This window comes from Caretta caretta, chromosome 11, assembly GCF_965140235.1.
Source record: "Caretta caretta isolate rCarCar2 chromosome 11, rCarCar1.hap1, whole genome shotgun sequence".
NCBI classification, from domain to species: domain Eukaryota; kingdom Metazoa; phylum Chordata; order Testudines; family Cheloniidae; genus Caretta; species Caretta caretta.
In genome coordinates this window covers 49,932,136-49,949,715 of record NC_134216.1, presented here as the reverse complement: position 1 = coordinate 49,949,715, position 17,580 = coordinate 49,932,136, and the positions used below count along the sequence as shown (strand labels likewise).

General features: G+C 40.1%; 1 long non-coding RNA gene across 3 annotated transcripts in view; it reads left to right on the top strand.

Moving 5' to 3' along the window:
* Positions 1-17,337, top strand: part of LOC142068459 (uncharacterized) — a 47,494-nt gene extending 30,157 nt beyond the window's left edge. For all 3 annotated transcript variants that reach the window (XR_012664289.1, XR_012664287.1, XR_012664290.1), the window contains one exon: positions 16,973-17,337. This is a non-coding gene — a long non-coding RNA (uncharacterized LOC142068459). The remainder of the gene's footprint in view (positions 1-16,972) is intronic.
* The last annotated feature ends 243 nt before the right edge of the window (positions 17,338-17,580 follow it).

Here is a 17,580-nt window from a genome sequence, read left to right as displayed (position 1 = left end):
AGGTCTCCCCATCCTTTGGGGTTCCAAAGGTTCTATGCTGCCTATAACAATACTGTATGCTAGAAATGTATTTTAAATTGCATATACATTTTTAAACAATCCTATGACAAATTTCATATTGCTTTACAACATAGTGGTGTCTTCCCTGAATGTTCACATTCAGTTTTTGATGAAGACTATTGTCTAGTATTTGGCATTCAGTCTAACACCAAAAAAGTAAATTCTTCATAACCCTGTTCGGCTCCCTCTTTCATTATATTCATTATATGCTGTGAGTTCTTCTTCAGTGTATACTCTAACAAAACTCCCATTGTATCTCTGATCGTTTTCATGAGTACATCTACAGGGCCAAAATCTGAAGTAATTATCAGTTTCTAGTAAGGGCCAGATCTTCAAAGGTATTTAGGCACCTCTCTTCAATTGACTTCAATGGGAAGTAGGCACCTAAATGTCTGTGGGGATCTGGGCCTAAATCCTAGCTCAGGCAAACTCCCATTGAAATCAAAGGTGATCAGTGCAGCTGCTTCCTGCATAATGGTGAAGCACACTCAACTGAAACAACAGGTGGGCCTACCATCCTAAAAAGTTTCAGCTGAACCTCAGTCTTCAAGCTCAGCCCCTCTGTATGCCTGTGCCTCATAGTAAGTGAAGTCTATTAACAAGCAGCTTTCTCTGTCAGGTATTTCTTTCTTTTCTGTAAAATCAAAAAATTAACTGATGAGATAGTAGCTTTCCTAAGCAATAACTGAGTGAAAACTGATAAGGACTTCAGGATTTTTCATGTAACCAGTCAGGTTGCTGTGTAGCAGGTGTTATATTGGGATGCTAGGAACTTTTTCTGGATGATAATATAAAAAAATTGAGAACCATTGACAGAAGATTCATACCACAATACAGAGATTTTGTATCTGTCTGTTATATTAATATCATGTCAATGCGATGTCTTTTTTGTGTTACTCTGACTGCACTATGAAAACAGCATCCTGTTTGCTTTAATCCTTTCTTTCCAGGACACATTTGCTCCAGAGATAATTCAGCAAATGTAACATTTCATGTTACATTTTACAATTGGCTTTTCTTTTGTTGCTTGGGGTCTGTGCCAAGAGCAAGTAGAAAAAAATCAAGGGCTTTGATTTGTATTGTGCATGTTCATCTAACCTTGCAGCAGTCTTTTCATATTGTTAATATACTTGAAACAAGTCAGAGATTCAGCTAATACAATTGCATGTCTTCCTCTCAGATGACTTTATTGGTTCCTGCTGCTTACCATTTGGCAAATGACTCAATTGAAAAATGTATTGTATGCTTTCTTATAGAATGAGAGCAATAAAACAAGCATAATGAACTATTAAAAGGAAGGCATTCGAACTTAGCCTTGTTTAATAATGACACAATTTTGTTCCCCCCTTCCCTCTAGAATGAGTTTTACATCTATTAACTGTTTCATTTTTATGCTCTGATGGCTAGCAGCTCACTTCTGGACTAGAAAGTTTCCCCATCATATAGTATGTGGGAGCTTGCTAAAACAATAACAAAAGAATATATTCCTAAAGAGCATAGCTTTGCCTCCTTACCTAACTTATAAGGTACAAAAACAGCTTCCCTATTAGCCAAATGCTTCTTCTCCATCACATGGAGGGCCCTTCCTACAGCAGAGCAGCTGAGGGTAGGCTGCAAAGGGAGATGCAGCCATGGGATTCCATTCCACTGCAGTTCAGAGTGAGAAGGGCGAGGTGTAGAAGGCCCAATGGGAAGTTTTCAGGGGAGCTGCCACTACGTACACCCAACAGCCTAAAACACTTCCAACAGGCATGTGTAAGGAAATAAGAGGCTACTGCAGAGCAGGAGGCTTTGGTAGTAGCAGTGAAGTGACATTGTAGGCTCCCAAGGCCATCAGTTGCCTCAATGCAGATATCTTAAGATCTACAGGAGGTCACCAGGAGGAGGGCCTTGGTGAGAGGAGAGAGTGGATCCAGGGGACATTCCTTCCATGTTAGTCACCTCGCATCATGCAGGAGACTCAGGGAGTGAGCAACCCTATTCCCCAGCCACCACCTACACCTACTTAATCAGACTTTAAATCAACTAAAATTTGGCCTTATGAACTAGATCTCGTGTGGGAAACTCCATTACATTGGGTTTTATTGTTTTTACCAGTGATAATTATTCAACTTTTTGTGGATTTGACTGGGAGGCAAAATCAGGCTTATAAGCAAAACACTGTTGTAATAACTCTGGAGTGGCTGCCGCCATTCCATAGTCATGCTAATATTATGAAAGAGCAGGAACACTGACTTCCCTTTACATAACCAATAGAAACCTAGCCAAAATGCAAAATGTTGAATCAACAACAAAGCTGGGTGAATAGCTGCACTGGCTGTGCTGAAAAATAATAATAACACAACTATAGGTTTAAATCAAACTGTATCTGAAAACTTAATTTTTTTTATTTTTTTTTGGTGAATTGAAAAAGTTTATTTCAGGTCAAATGAAACAGCAGTATTTTGTTTCCAGGCATATTTAAAAGATTATCTGAATTTGGGTCTCCGCCTCCCAGCTGAGTGCCCTAACCACAAAGTCATTCTCAGTGCTTGTCTAAACTACTGGCCGGATTGAGGGGCAGTGATCGATCCAGCAGGGGTCGATCTATCGTGTCTAGTATAGTCGCAATAAATCAACAGCCGATCGCTCTAGCGTTGAGTCCGGTACTCCACCTCAACGAGAAGCGCAAGGGGAATTGACAGGAGAGTGTCTCCCGTTGACACACTGCAGTGAAGACACTGCAGTAACTAGATCTAAATACGTTGACTTCAGCTACATTATTCATGTAGCTGAAGTTGCATAACTTAGTTTGATTTCCCCCTCGTGTAGTGTAGACCAGCCCTCATTTGCTCCTGCTGCCACCTCCCAGGTTTGTGAATTTAGCCCACAATTATTACTATTTTTTTGGCTGAAACTATTCGGCAAATTTGCGTCAAATTTTCAAATTCCTTTGGGTCAACTGAAACTATAAGTCTGAAAATGTCACCCAGCTCTAATCGGCCATTCACTTTGGAAGGACACACGTTTGCTACCCTTGTCTCACAAGCAATTCATGCATCAACTATTGCATGTCCCAAAGGATATGTAGTGTGTGCTCTCACTCTTTAATTGAATAGAAGGAGTAGAGAATGTTATCTGCCTTGGATATAAAAGTAGACACATATTGATTAGAAACAGTGGCAAAATGCTAATGCACAATTAATTCTTCACATGTGCTGTTTAAAAAAATAGAATGTGACTGTACAATTTCCAGAGTTGACGTACTGTCAGTTATAAATGGTTCAATAAACTTACAGTTACTATGGGATATTGAACCCCGATCCTGTTTGCCAATCATTAAACCACTGTTTAAGCATCAGATCAAGCATTTTTACCATCTTCAGGCTATTTGGAATTATAGAACAAGTGCCATTTTTGATGAAGAACAGTAAATAAGAAAAAAAATAGTTCTAAAATGTAAAAAACTTTGAACTGTTTTAGTCATCTACCTGTAAATAGGTTTCTCTGGCGTACTGTTGCTATATTTCTTCTAATTAAAAAGTGGCTCTGCAACTTAAAAAGGGTTTTAAACAATTTAATCATGCTTGGATTTTCATTAAGGTGTCCACTGGGAAATACACCAAGCACGTTACACTGAAAAAAATCAAGCTGCAATATCTACTTATAGATTGGGCTTCTCTTTTTCTTGTGATATTTCACTGTAAACAGCTGATCAAAAGTGGAATGGTATTCTTGTTTTCAACCTTGTTAAAATGGGTTTGATTAAATTAAACCTGCAGCAAAATAATTGACTTTTAAAAATGTGATTACATAGAAATCTAGGCCACTTAAAAAACTGATACTACAGTATAATATTTAAAGGGAAACTGTCAAGATATAAATCACATATTGAAAAAAAAATCTCAGATGACTACAACAGAAAATCTTTTCACAATCTAATTGACTTGTCTCCATTTTTGCTGCTGATTTCCTATGTTGCTTGTTCTTCAGCTTGGACACTAAAACTAAATGAAATGGTTTCACTTTCTGGGCCAGATCTTTGTCTGGTGCAGAGGTTGGCAACCTTTCAGAAGTGGTGTGCCGAGTCTTCATTTATTCACTCTAATGTAAGGTTTTGTGTGCCAGTAATACATTTTAACGTTTTCAGAAGGTCTCTTTCTATAAGTCTTTAATATATAACTAAACTATTGTTGTACGTAAAGTAAATAAGGTTTTTAAAATGTTTAAGAAGCTTCATTTAAAATTAAATTAAAATGCAGAGCCCCCAGGACCGGTGGCCAGGACCCAGGCAGTGTGAGTGCCACTGAAAATCACCTTGCGTGCTGCCTTCGGCACACGTGCCATAGGTTGCCTACCCCTGGTCTGGTGTAATGGTCAATGGAGCTTCCCTGTTTACACCAGATGAGGATCTGGCTTTCTATTTCTAGTCAATTTCAGTTGCTGGTTCACATACCTTGGCCACATTGAGGTGTCCTTGTGGCACATTAGAGACTAACAAATTTATTTGGACATAAGCTTTCGTGGGCTAAAACCCACTTCATCAGATGCATGGAGAGAAAAATACAGTAAGCAGTTTATACATGAAAAAGATGGGAGTTGCTTTGCCGAGTGGGGGGTCCAGTGCTAATGAGGCCAATTCAATTAAGGTGGAAGTGGCCTATTCTCAACAGTTGACAAGAAGGTGTGAGTATCAGCAGGAGGAAGATTACTTTTTGTAGTGACCCACCCACTCCCAGTCTTTAGTGAGGCCTAATTTGATGGTGTCCAGTTTGCACATTAATTCCAGTTCTTCAGTTTCTCGTTGAAGTCAGTTTAAGTTTTTTTTTGTTGAAAAATTGCCACTTTTAAGTCTGTTATTGAGTGTCCACGGAGATTGAAATGCTCTCCTACTGGTTTTTGAATGTTACAATTCTTGATGTCTGATTTGTGTCCATTTATTCTTTTGCATAGAGATTGTCCAGTTTGGCCCATGTACATCGCAGAGGGGCATTGCTGGCACATGATGGCATATATCACATTAGTAGATGTGCAGGTGAATGAGCCCCTGATGGTGTGGCTGATGTGGTTAGGTCCTATGACTGTGTCCCTTGAATAGATATACCGACAGAGCTGGCAATAGGTTTTTTGCAGGGATTGGTTTCTGGGTTAGTGTTTTTGTTGTGTGGGGAGTATTTGCTTCAGGCTTGAGGGCTGTCTGTAAGCGAGGACTGGCCTGTCTCCCAAGGTCTATGAGAGTGAGGGATTGTCCTTCAGGATAGGTTTTAGATCCTTGATGATGTGCTGGAGAGGTTTTAGTCGGGGGTTGTACGTGATGGCTAGTGGCGTTCTGTTACTTTCTTTGTGGGCCTGTGCTGATACTCACACCTTCTTGTCAACTGTTGGAAATGGGAGACATCCATCTTGATTGCATTGGTCTCATTAGCAACTCTCATCTTTTTATACACACACACACACACACACACCCTACTGTATTTTTCACTCCATGCATCTGATGAAGTGGGTTTTAGCCCATGAAAGTTTATGCCCAAATAAATTTGTTAGTCTCTAAGGTGCCACAAGGACTCCTCGTTATTTTTGCTGATACAGACTAACACGGCTACCACTCTGAAACTTTGGCCACATTATTGCATTTGGATTTCCAACACTGCAGGGAAATGTTCAAAGGACAGAGATAATCGTTTTTCAATATATCTAAAGCCCCTTTAATCATTAAACCCCAATCTCTCTGTCTCTCTCTCCTCTCTCCCCTTTCCACTAGAACCAGATTAGCTGAGTTTATTTTAGATATTTCCCTACCTTTTTTAAGATAAAGTCTGAGAAGGCCCTCCCTGAAAAGAAGGGCTAGATTTGACCCCTATATTTCACAAACTGCTGGTAGCCATGAAAAGATGACTCCCTTTTTGAAAATCAGACCCAGTTTTTTACTCCATGTTTTGTCAGGAAGCACAAAAATACAGACCATGCAGCCTGGATTCTACTTCCATTCTAAGTGGTAAATCTTTGCCAGAGTGGCAGAGTAAGAATGAGGAGAAAGAGGGAAAAATAAAAGTAGTTCTCCCCTCAAAGAAGGGAGCATGGCCACAGAGAGGAGAATGTGATGGAGAATCACTTCCATGGATACTCCAGGTTAAATTTGGTAAAATGAGGAAACTTGTTATATAGGCTTGGGACAAGGTGGAGGTAGGGTGAGAACTAGACACACTCTCCCTCGCCCCCCCAGTCTCCTGTGGTGGTAACAACAGTGACAGTGGTCCAGTGGAGGGTTCTACTTCAACTGCTGACATACAGCTGAACTGGATTCTGTGGTTTCTGTAGTACCCACACCTCACCACATGCTTCTGAAACCCCTGAAGGCCACATTGCAGCACAAGGATTGCGGTGGGCCACCCTAAGCCCTCTGTGTTCTCTGGAGTTGATAGTTGGCTGCCTGGCTGCTCCTGAAGATGACTTTAACAAGAAGTAAGTGTTATTCTACTCCCTCCCCCCCACAATGCCAAACATGGAGGGATTTCAGAAACAATTCCTGAACCTCAGAAATGCTATGGCTAAGTCGGGGTTCTCAAACTTCATTGCACTGCAACCCCCTTCTGACAACAAAAATTACTACATGACCCCAGGAGGGGGAACTGAAGCCTGAGCCCACCCGAGCCCTGTTGCCCTCGGCGGTGAGGAGGGCAAAGCCGAAGCCTGAGTCCTGTCCCCCACGGTGGGGAGCCAAAGTCAAAGCCCGGTAGCAGGGGGACCTGTAACCTGAGCCCCACCACCCAGGACTGAAGCCAAAGCCTGAGCCCTCCTGCTCAGGGCTGAAGCTCTTGGGCTTTGGCCAGGCTTCGGCTTCAGCCCCAGCCACGGGAGATGGGCTTAGGCTTCAGCCCCAAGCTCCAGCAAGTCTAACGCTACCCATGGTGACCCCATTGAAATGAAGTCATGACCCCCTTCGAGATCCTGACACACAGTTTGAGAACCGCTGGGCTAAGGTATGGGAAAAGTTTCCATCCAGTTCATCTTGTATGTGAATTGGTTTGTTCCTTGTGCCATCCCTGCCTTGTGTCTTACTTTCATCTGTATTTTCCTTGTTCATATTCTTCACCTGCAGTGTCTTCTTGGAATTCCAACTCATACAAGGGTGATTTCTGACCTGCTGTGGGAGTATTTCAGCCTGTTAGAGACAGAGCATTTATTTTAGATAATTTGGAAACTGCATACAGTCAAAGGCATGGTGAAAACTTTTTGCCCGTGGAGGGGCATTTATCATAACAGATAAAAAATGAAAGCAAAGGATGACATTTGGATGTTAACTATTGTAGTTGCATCCTTTAATTTGTCTGTTTTCTCTATCCTGAGCACAATGTAAACCGGGAGTGGTGTATTTGCTTTTTCCTCAGCACAGCTGTGACAGTTTCTTGTGGCAATCTTTGCAAGAAATGATTCCAAAATGAAGTTTCCTCCGGAAGCCGACAGTTGTGTTCTCAGCTGCCTGGAGAGGGATATAATTTTGACATGTCTACTTCCTGCCGTTGTACTGCTTCCAACAACATTGCCACTGTAAATAAAGGAGGGAATGGTGGAGATAGTTCAATCTGTATTATGTCTATGGGGTTATTACTTTTTCACGCAATATGATATAAATAGTATCATGGATATATTAAAAAAAGCCCCTTTATTTATTCCCCTCACCTGACATCCACCAAGTTATTTTCTTATAGAATCTGGCTATTGCAAAGAGGACCAGCATTTAAAATGAATCGTTACCAAAGCTTGTCACTTCGCTATTTCTGCTAATAAAATTTACTTAGCAGAAGAGTTAGATTAAAATATAGGAAGTAAGACTATTGCTTCAAACTATAATGGTTGCAGTATACACACAGAGAAGTTAGATTAAAAACATAAAATGCTCTTGCTGAAAGATTGCGATGTAACACTACTTTATTTCTCAGTATTCATAACAATAACGCACACAACCCCCACAAAAGAGAGACAAAGCGGGCTGCTCCCGAAAGCAGAAAGGCACAATTTACCCCATCTTGCTCTAGGCTGGCACACTGAAGACTGACTGACTGACTGATTGCTTGCTTCCCTACAGAGCCCCTAGCCTGCAAGCAGGATCAAGAAACACCTTACACGTTAAAGTGACAGCTTGTAGTTTTTACAGTTTTCAATTTACCACATAAATTATCAGTTATTTCAGGGCTGGCTTTATGATTTGCAAGGCCCTGAAGCTGCCAGGGAAAGAAAATTTCAGGAATTAGACTCCTCTTTTCCTGGCCAGTTGCTTGTGAGAGCGATTTGATCAGATGATGGGTGATTTTCCCCCCATCTCCAATCTAACTGCTGTAAGTGGAGGGAGGGCCAGCTCATGAGTTGCAGCAGTTGTATGGTGTAGCGAGGTTGAGACTCACCGGCGCTGTGATGAAGGCTCAGCACCAATCCAAGAGACACACGTCCATCTATGTCCCTTCCAATATGTCAAGTACCAGGGGGCAGCCGTGTTTGTCTGTCTCCACAAAAACAACAAGGAGTCCGGTAGCACCTTAAAGACTAACAGATTTATTTGGGCAAAAGCTTTCGTTGGCTAGAACGCACTCCATCAGATGCATGGAGTGAAAATTACAGATGCAGGGTTTTTACTCCATGATCCATGCCACCGGACTCCTTGTTGTCCTTCCAATATGACAACTCTTGGGTACCCTGCACCTAGGTAAAAGAGGCGGTGGCCTCAATTACTGAATCAGTATGCTGAGGATGGCATACTTTTAACTACCTCTTGTAACCAGTGCATTCCACGGCCATTTCTGCACAACTCCGCAGGTGTGCCTGTCCCTCCTGCACTTCAGGACTAAGCTTCTACATTTATCTACCCTCTAGCATTGGATTCTGATCTTCCATTGATGTAAATCTGAAGGAAGCCCATGCCGTCATTGGTGTTACTCTGGATTTACACTAGTGTAACAGAAGTCAGAATTTGGCCTGACATGTAAACTAACTTACTGTAATCTTAATACCTCTTGAAGGAGTAATAGGCCTTTACAGTTTGTTTTCAGAGCAATTTAGCTCTTATATGCCAACACTGCTATTTTAAATATTTTGTCTGAAATGTTTGAGATGCAGTGCATTTTAGTCTTTTCTCTCACCATTCCCATGCAGCTCCTGAAAAATATCAATGGTGTGTGACCCGGCCCACTCTGCAGTTCCTCTCTTCTTCGCTGATCACAAATGTGTCTGCTTACTTATCCTACTAATATGATACAGTTCTATTCTGTTTAGGTCCAGTAAAGAATAGAGACCACTGTTATTGAAAAGCTACTTAGCTCTTGATGTCAAGACGATAAACATTGGGTCCTAATGCATGGGGTTTTATTAGGGGTTATAGACAAGAGAATTTGACTCACTGTTGAATATATATGCTAAGCAATCACTAAGCTGGCGCGATGGCAAATGCCAGAATTCTAGGAGTGAATAAGAATTTAGAGGTGCTTTTATTTGGGGCATATTTTTTGGAGTGGGAAAGGAAATAAAGAGACTGCTATCGAGCACCAATCCCATTGGTTTGATTTTGAATTAATTTTCTGCAATCCTGCTACTAAAAAGGCACCTGTGTTTGAGTAAGAACTTGTCCCTACATAACCAAAATTTTCCTTTTTCTCTGGAGTTTTGCATACTGATTGAATTATCACAATGTCAGAAAGTCAATATTAGAGCTTTGTTTTAGAATTAAGGAGAAGGTTATTACAGCCCTTGCTTAAATATGTGTCTGACTCAGAAAAAGTACTACAAACAGTATCAAAGTTGTTTGTTTGCCTTTTTGACATCTGTGAATTTTCATCACTCCTGAGTCGTCCCTTTTACTGTTGTGACATATGACCAGTAAGAACACAAAGGGCAGTTCAAGCCTTCTCCCCAGGGCTGTTCAGCCCATGCCCTAGGTCAGGGCTTTTCACAACATATTTTTGGTGGCCTCAGAGTACAATTGTTGCTGGTGGCTGCTCAGAGAATTTTTCCTAAAATACTTAATTAACTCCAGGAAAAACAAATAACTAGGCATATATTCATGACCAGATCATTGTAATTTATTTATGTAGGGTTTTTTTGCGGACTCAGTAATAAAAATAATGCACAGTGGTCTCTATTCTTTACTGGACCTAAACAGAATAGAACCAAAAATAAGGTGCTTTGCATGTTTTGATTTTTTTTTTAGATTGCTAGTTTGTAAGTCTGCTACTGTGAAAAGGTATATTTGTTAATATCACTTGTCACAGCAGATGTACTCAGCCCAGGCATGCTGGGGGACAAATTAAGCCCTGGATGAGGAGATGGGTAAGGAGGCAGGGGGGCCAGCGGCAATAGGGGGCTGGAGGAGGTAGTGGGCGTCCAGGTGATGGCGGAGGGTGAGTCCAGGAATGGAGCCCAACACCACATGGCCAGAGCCTGCCGCTACCACCCCACATCTATCAGCCAGATGCCCACTTAGGGCATGAAGACAGGTAGTCAAGCACAAATTGACTAATTTTCAAACAGGTACCTGTAGATGCACAAATAAAAACTTCTCAAACATCCATGCAAACACAAAGTAGGTCATCTGTTTGGTTATGGAAAAGCAAACAATCAAAGAGTATGAAAATGACTGGATCAGATTGAAACTGGAAGTTACAAGAATGTTTGTGAACAATTTTCTCCACAATTCACCCAGGTCTAATACATAAGAACACTTAACTGACCAGATAGTTACTAGTGGTTAAGTCTGTCATATAAAAACACCAGATGATAAACCAGTTGTTCTAGCCAGCATTGTCTTAGCAGAAGGAAAATTCAAGAGTGCTTGCACCTTGGAAATCCACCGAAAAATGAGCATAAAATAATAGTTCTTTTAAACCCAACTGAAGTAATCAGAAGGCATTCTGATTCATGTCTAGGGATTTTACAATGATTTGACATGCTTGATCTTCAGCTTGTAATTAATTGTCAGAGCTGTTATCAGCTCTTGGAATCAGTCTCTACTAGCTGGCCAAAAATAGCAGTGTTGGTCTTTCAAAGCATTTCCTTTTATGTATGCAATCAATTGCACCAAGAGCATGTTCTTTTCACAAGTAACAAAGTAGAATCATGTTCTATAATGTCATCAGATTTGTTTGAAAATGTTAGCACTTCTCAACATTTCCTATGCATGTTAAGGGCACATTAAATTTAGTCTCAGAAAATACTTGGTTTCAGGAGAGAAATGTGCATTTAGATACTTTTCATAGAACTACTAGATAGCCACAATTAAAAAAAAATGTTTGAATGTGATCTATATTCTAAAGCAAAGGATATGAACGGAACAGAGTGCTTTTTTACTTGCAAATGAAAAGGTGTTACCTTATAGGCTTTCATCTTTCCTCCGATTTAACTTGCTGTCAGTATAAATTGTTTGCTGACATTCATTAGATTTATTAAAAGTTTTAAACCTCGATAGATAAAGTTTTCCCTCTGCTTCTTTTTGCTCTCTGTCACTGCAATACGCACGTAAGTAGATCAGTCTTCTTTTATTTTTTCCAAAATGGTAAACATATATTTTAAGAAACCAACAGGTATAGGAAGGGCAATTAAATGTTTCAGTGAAATTTCCACTCATTAGGTAACTCTTGTTCATGGTTAAGCATTATACCAGACCTGAAATTCACCCAGTGATACGTACTGTTGTGCAGGATGAGAGCATCTATAGAACCATAGTAGGGTGCGCAGGATTTGCAATCTTGATTCCAGCCCAAATCTCTGTCTTTTGCAAAGCCTTGAGTGGCCGCCATGGAAGGGTTATGGAGCTGCCCTCCACCATTCCAGTGCATTAGGGATGGATTGCCCTTTAGTTTTTGTGCTTGTTTCAGATGAATGATTTGACTATGCATGAATGTCACTCATGCAATATAGAAACCTACCTTTTACCTCAGAGATGCAATATATGCCTTACGCACGCCCAGGCCTCTTTGTACTTCACTTCATTGAGGTGCCTTTGGTCCATCTCTGGGACCCCAGAAATGGTATTGGAAAAATCTTGATACTTCAGTACAAATCTTTTTTTTTCTTTTTGTGTCTTTTCTTTGGGGAAAAACGGGTATGTGACAGTCTTAAACATTGGTTTAACCACTGTTCATAATATTTTGTTTTATTATCCTTATTTGCTCTTCTGCAGCCTCATGTGAAACAAATGAGAGATTTGGGAAAATATGGCTGCCAACGCACAATATGAACATAATTAACTGCCAATGCACAAGTGGACCTCTTCTAGCCCGTCTTTGTGCAATTCCCTAACTAGCAGCGAAAGTTACAAAGGATATTCCTAGCTTTGATGCATAATGTCAGGTAATTCATAGATGTTTGTGGTTGACACGCAGGTCTTGATTCTGTTCTTGCTGTAAATTAGGAGTAAATGATCCACGTGTCAGGCTCACACCAGGGCTTGGTGAGTGTAGCTCCACTGAAGTGAATGGAGTTGAGCCTGCTTACAGCAAATCTGACTTTTGCTCAAGTTAAAGACAGAAAAGAAATGTATGAATATCAAGTTCAGCTCCTGGGAAGTGTAAGATTATTCCTTACAGTACATTTTGTAAGGCTTTTTCCCATGAACTTGATGACTTGTGTATTTCAGTTGAAGGCCAGCAAAGTACGAAAAGGCGTCTTTTTATTCCTAACTATGGAAAATACTGTTGATTGGAAAGCAAATATGGTAACATCTGAGCTATCTATTCATTGGCCTTTGCTTTAAAAGACTATGATTTTTTAAAAGATCTAGTCTTTTAAAGCAAAGGCCAATGGATAAGTAGTTTCGAAGTTACCACATTTTACTCTCCCTTAAACAGTATGAAATACTAATAGCCATCTCAGTGTGTTCTGATATTAAAATGAGGAAGAGGAGATGTCTTGAATGAGACAATTTCCTTTTATTATTGCTCTCTCAAACGGTTGTTAAATGCACAGAGATCTAGCACAAGAGACTCCAGAATATTAAAAAGAGGATTAATTCCTTTCAAACAACATATGCCCTAACTGCCATTGTACATTGGTTTAACATTTCTGATATCCATAATTTACAATACTGTATTAAAAAAGTTGTCATCTTGCCCCCATATTTTTACACACACTTAGCCACCCACCCCCCATCTGTGTTTTTGGAAGGAGAAAGAAGGCAGGTGGAAACTGGAGAGATTACTGTGGAATGAGTGGTTTCAGAGGAACAGCCGTGTTAGTCTGTATTCGCAAAAAGAAAAGGAGTACTTGTGGCACCTTAGAGACTAACCAATTTATTTGAGCATGAGCTTTCGTGAGCTACAGCTCACTTCATCAGATGTATACCGTGGAAACTGCAGCAGACTTTGAAAGCTCATGCTCAAATAAATTGGTTAGTCTCTAAGGTGCCACAAGTACTCCTTTTCTTTTTGTGGAATGAGTGTAAATGTAGAGCTGAAATGAAGAACTTTCTTAGTGTCTGATCCAGCAATGTGCTCAATGGGAGTTGAGGATGCTCAATGCTTTGTAAGAGGCATTCAGCACCACGTATGATTACGTCCCTATCAAAGGGCACTTGAGAGGTGAGCCTATTCATGTTTATATGCAATTGGGTGAAACAGCAGCAATATAAACTTAATAAATGGAAACTGTGAGATGATTATTAATTATAATGCTTCCTCTTGAGCCTCTGTAATTGCTATATACAGGCATTCACATGCTTTCCAGCATCTTTTTCTGTGGCTGTTGCATTATAATTCCAAGCTGTTATATCTGTACATACAAGGCTACTTTGAAGCATGTGTGTATCTTGTTAATCTTCCTTATGTGTTCTTTACCAAAATTGATGTCCACGACTGCAAGAGGTAGAAATAATGCATTCAAGAAATAGTGACATCTGGGAAATTTTATATTGCTTCTTGAGAACAATGTCAACCTTTTTTTTTACAGCACCATAAGGTTTATTTTAGGTGACAGTAAGACAAGATGGGCAAAATTTATGCCTTTTACTTCATTAAAACCAATAGTCACACCAGGCATGCTTGTGGCACAGTGTACATAATCACAAATGATTGCTACTAATGCAATCAAAAGAAGTAATATCATTAAGGCCCTGATCTAAACTACTTTGAAGTCAGTGGCAGGATCTCTATTGAATTCAGTGGGCTTTGGATCAGGCCCTAAAACCTGGAAGAAAGAGGTACATTTTCCATTTCATACATACTCTGCTACTGTGAACTGAATCAGTGCCACTGGAATCAATAGGGCTGTGCCAGTCTCTACATCAACAAAGACTCTGTCCCAAATACTATTCTTTAAGAGGTCATCAGTTAACGGTATGGGATATTACAATAGTACAGCCTCGGATGATTTCAGAACTGGCGATCACACCAGAAGGACTTTTATGGATATTTTTGGGTTGGATAGTAAAATGAATAGTTGCCTGATCTAATTCTCACTGAGCCCAATAGGAGTCTTTCCATTAACTTTAATGGCAGCTGGGTTGGATAATGGGTGCATATAGCTATATTATGTTAGAACATACATTTTTGCGGCACTTTGCTGCACTTTTGCTGCATATTTTCCCAGTTAGTGGTTTGATCATTTTATTTACAAGATTCCTACTGTTTCTTAACCCCCAAAGTGTAGTGGTTTGGCATCTGAACCTAACACTTCCCCAAAATTCACTGAATTCTGTGCACCTGTGAGAGCTTGCTGACGTCTAGACAAGCTAAGAATTATTTTATACATCTCCAAATTTGGAGCTAGATTCTGCCTTTGGATGTGTACATTCAGCTCCCCTTGACTTCAGTGGGACTGTGGATCAGAGGGCATGAGCTGGCCCTTTATTACCATCAAGTGTCCCTCACTACCTTTCTGCTGGCAGTTTGTGGCGTAATTAACTTTTGCTCTTTTATTGTCTTTTCAAAACAGATGTTCACTTGAAAAAGTCCCTTTAAAGTAACCAGCAAAACATGCCTTACTATATACAGATGCATACATTAGGGATATAGCACTGCCATTTGCAACCTCCATAATTACCATTTCATACATGTCAGCAATGCTGTCTCTGTACTTTCTGCATCTTTCAGTTCCTCCATTTCCACTGTGACTGACTTTATTATCTCTGAAAGCAAACTGAATTACTGACCCATTGGCTGAAGATAAATCTATACCCCAATCTTCAGGGATCACCAAGTACTTTTGTAACTATCCAGTAAACCGAACCCAGAAATGATTTCCATTGATCTGTTCACCAAGAAATAAAATTTGGCATTAGAGCCATTGTCCTTTTCTTTGTAGAGAAATCTTGATCTCTTTACTTTGTTAAAGGTTTTTAAAAGCATCAATCAATTTGAATTCTGCCATTAGGGCTGCTAAAAATAAAGCAAAAACAATGAGCAGCACAAGATGTATTATATGCACTTGAAAGGAGTGAGTGTTATTCTGGAAGAAAAGAGACTTGGGTTTTGATCGTTTAAATATCTGTTAATTTTTTTTTCTTGTTACTGGAATGCTCTGCGTTGAATGGAAACCTGTGGTAGAACTATAGCTACTCCTCAACAGAATAGAGATGACAAAAAAAGATTTCCCAGAGGAGTCTGGCTATTATAGCGAGAAACTAAAAAGATTTCCTTTTGGGTAATTTATTTTAAATGGCTATATAATTTCAGCACCACCCTGTAACTATAAATGTCAGGGTTCTGTAGCATTTCACAGACTATACAATCCTTTTAGACATCTTGCAACATACGCAGTATAGTTTTCTTAATTCTGCCTCTTCATTCACAAGCAACGTCACAGAGGGTCACAGACACAATAGAACTAGGTATGGTCTATATGCCAGCTGCATGCAGTAGATCATGGGATCAGGACAGGAAGTGGGGTAGGAGAAGCAGTAGCAATGCCCAGCCCTAACACTTAAAAAATCACGAGTCAGGCCCCCTCAAAATCACCAGATGATTGGCTTAAGCATGAGATAGTTAAAAATAATACATTTGAGGTCTTTATTTGCCTTTTCATTTTTAAGCATGCAGGGCTTAAATTTTCTCTGCAGTTATAAGGGCTAGAAAGATACATTTTAAAAATGAAAGCTGAGCGCCTCACGTAATTCTACAAGTCCAGGTGCTGGGGCTCTTATCATAGCACCATGAAGTTGGTAGCACAGGAATAGGGCCTGTGGATCTACTGCTGTACAGATCAGCCCGCCAGTGCACCCTTGGAGTGGGAGGGGATGGGCTGCATGCGTTGCTATAACTTTGATGCCAGAGTAGTGTCTGCAGAACAACTATGCTGGCAGGCCATAGCCTGGAAGTAAACAGCACTTGGAAAAGGGTCTCAGAGCCATAATTCAGTCTCTGCTGTGAGGGTAGAACTGCTATGAACTGCCCTTTTCTCAGGGCGGACTGCACTATGCCAATCTAGTCCAAAGGCAAACTTGGCTCAGCTTATTTGGGCTCTTCTCTCTCTTTGCAGGATATAAATAACTTCCATTGGCTTCTGTATTTAGGGTGACTCCAACACTTCATTCTATACCTTTCTATACACATTATATAAGGTATTTACACTATAAATAACTTCCATTAATGTTAATATAATCTAAGGGGAAAATAGGGCTCCTTAAGAGCAACCAAGTCAAAATTCACCACAAAGTATGTTTTGTGCTTTGCCATTTGCTGTATTTTAAAAATAATGTTTATGGGTCTGCTCCTCTGAAGCTGTAAATTGGTGGAATTCTATCCAAGCCAGGGGAGTGATGCTGACTTACTCCAGCTAGAGATCTGGCCCTTTGTTTTTTTTGCCTACAGAAGAGATGAAGTGAGGCATGAATTGTATGAATTGACATTAACAAAACTTGAAAAGAACAGCGTAAGATGTTCAAACTTCCTTGCATGAAGTGTTTGTGATTTGGGCTCTTTTCTCTGAAGGGTACTTACATGATTTCCCTGCCTAGGGGGAAGGTGTTGAAGGAGGAAGCAGATATGAAGAGGGCAAATTAAGACATCCAGTAGTGCCATGGGGTGAATAACCTCTTTAAAGTTTGTGTGCAACTTGCAAATTAAAAGGATGCAGACTTTGTCTTCTGTACAATTTATCAACTATGAAAGAACCCAGCTACAAGCAAGAAGGAACCTAGAGAGTGAAGCAGAAATCCAGTCATTGAAGATTACTCCAAACGAAGGAAATTAAATTGCAATAAAGATCGGTGAAAGTTTTGAAATATTTAGCTGTAAGAAACTGAAGGTTGAATACTTTAGCTATTTAAGGTTTCAGAGTAACAGCCGTGTTAGTCTGTATTCGCAAAAAGAAAAGGAGGACTTGTGGCACCTTAGAGACTAACCAATTTATTTGAGCATAAGCTTTTGTGAGCTACAGCTCACTTCATCAGATGCATACTGTGGAAAATACAGAAGATGTTCTTATACATACAAACCATGAAAAAATGGGTGTTTACCACTACAAAAGGTTTTCTCTCCCCCCACCCCACTCTCCTGCTGGTAATAGCTTATCTAAAGTGATCACTCTCCTTACAATGTGTATGATAATCAAGTTGGGACATTT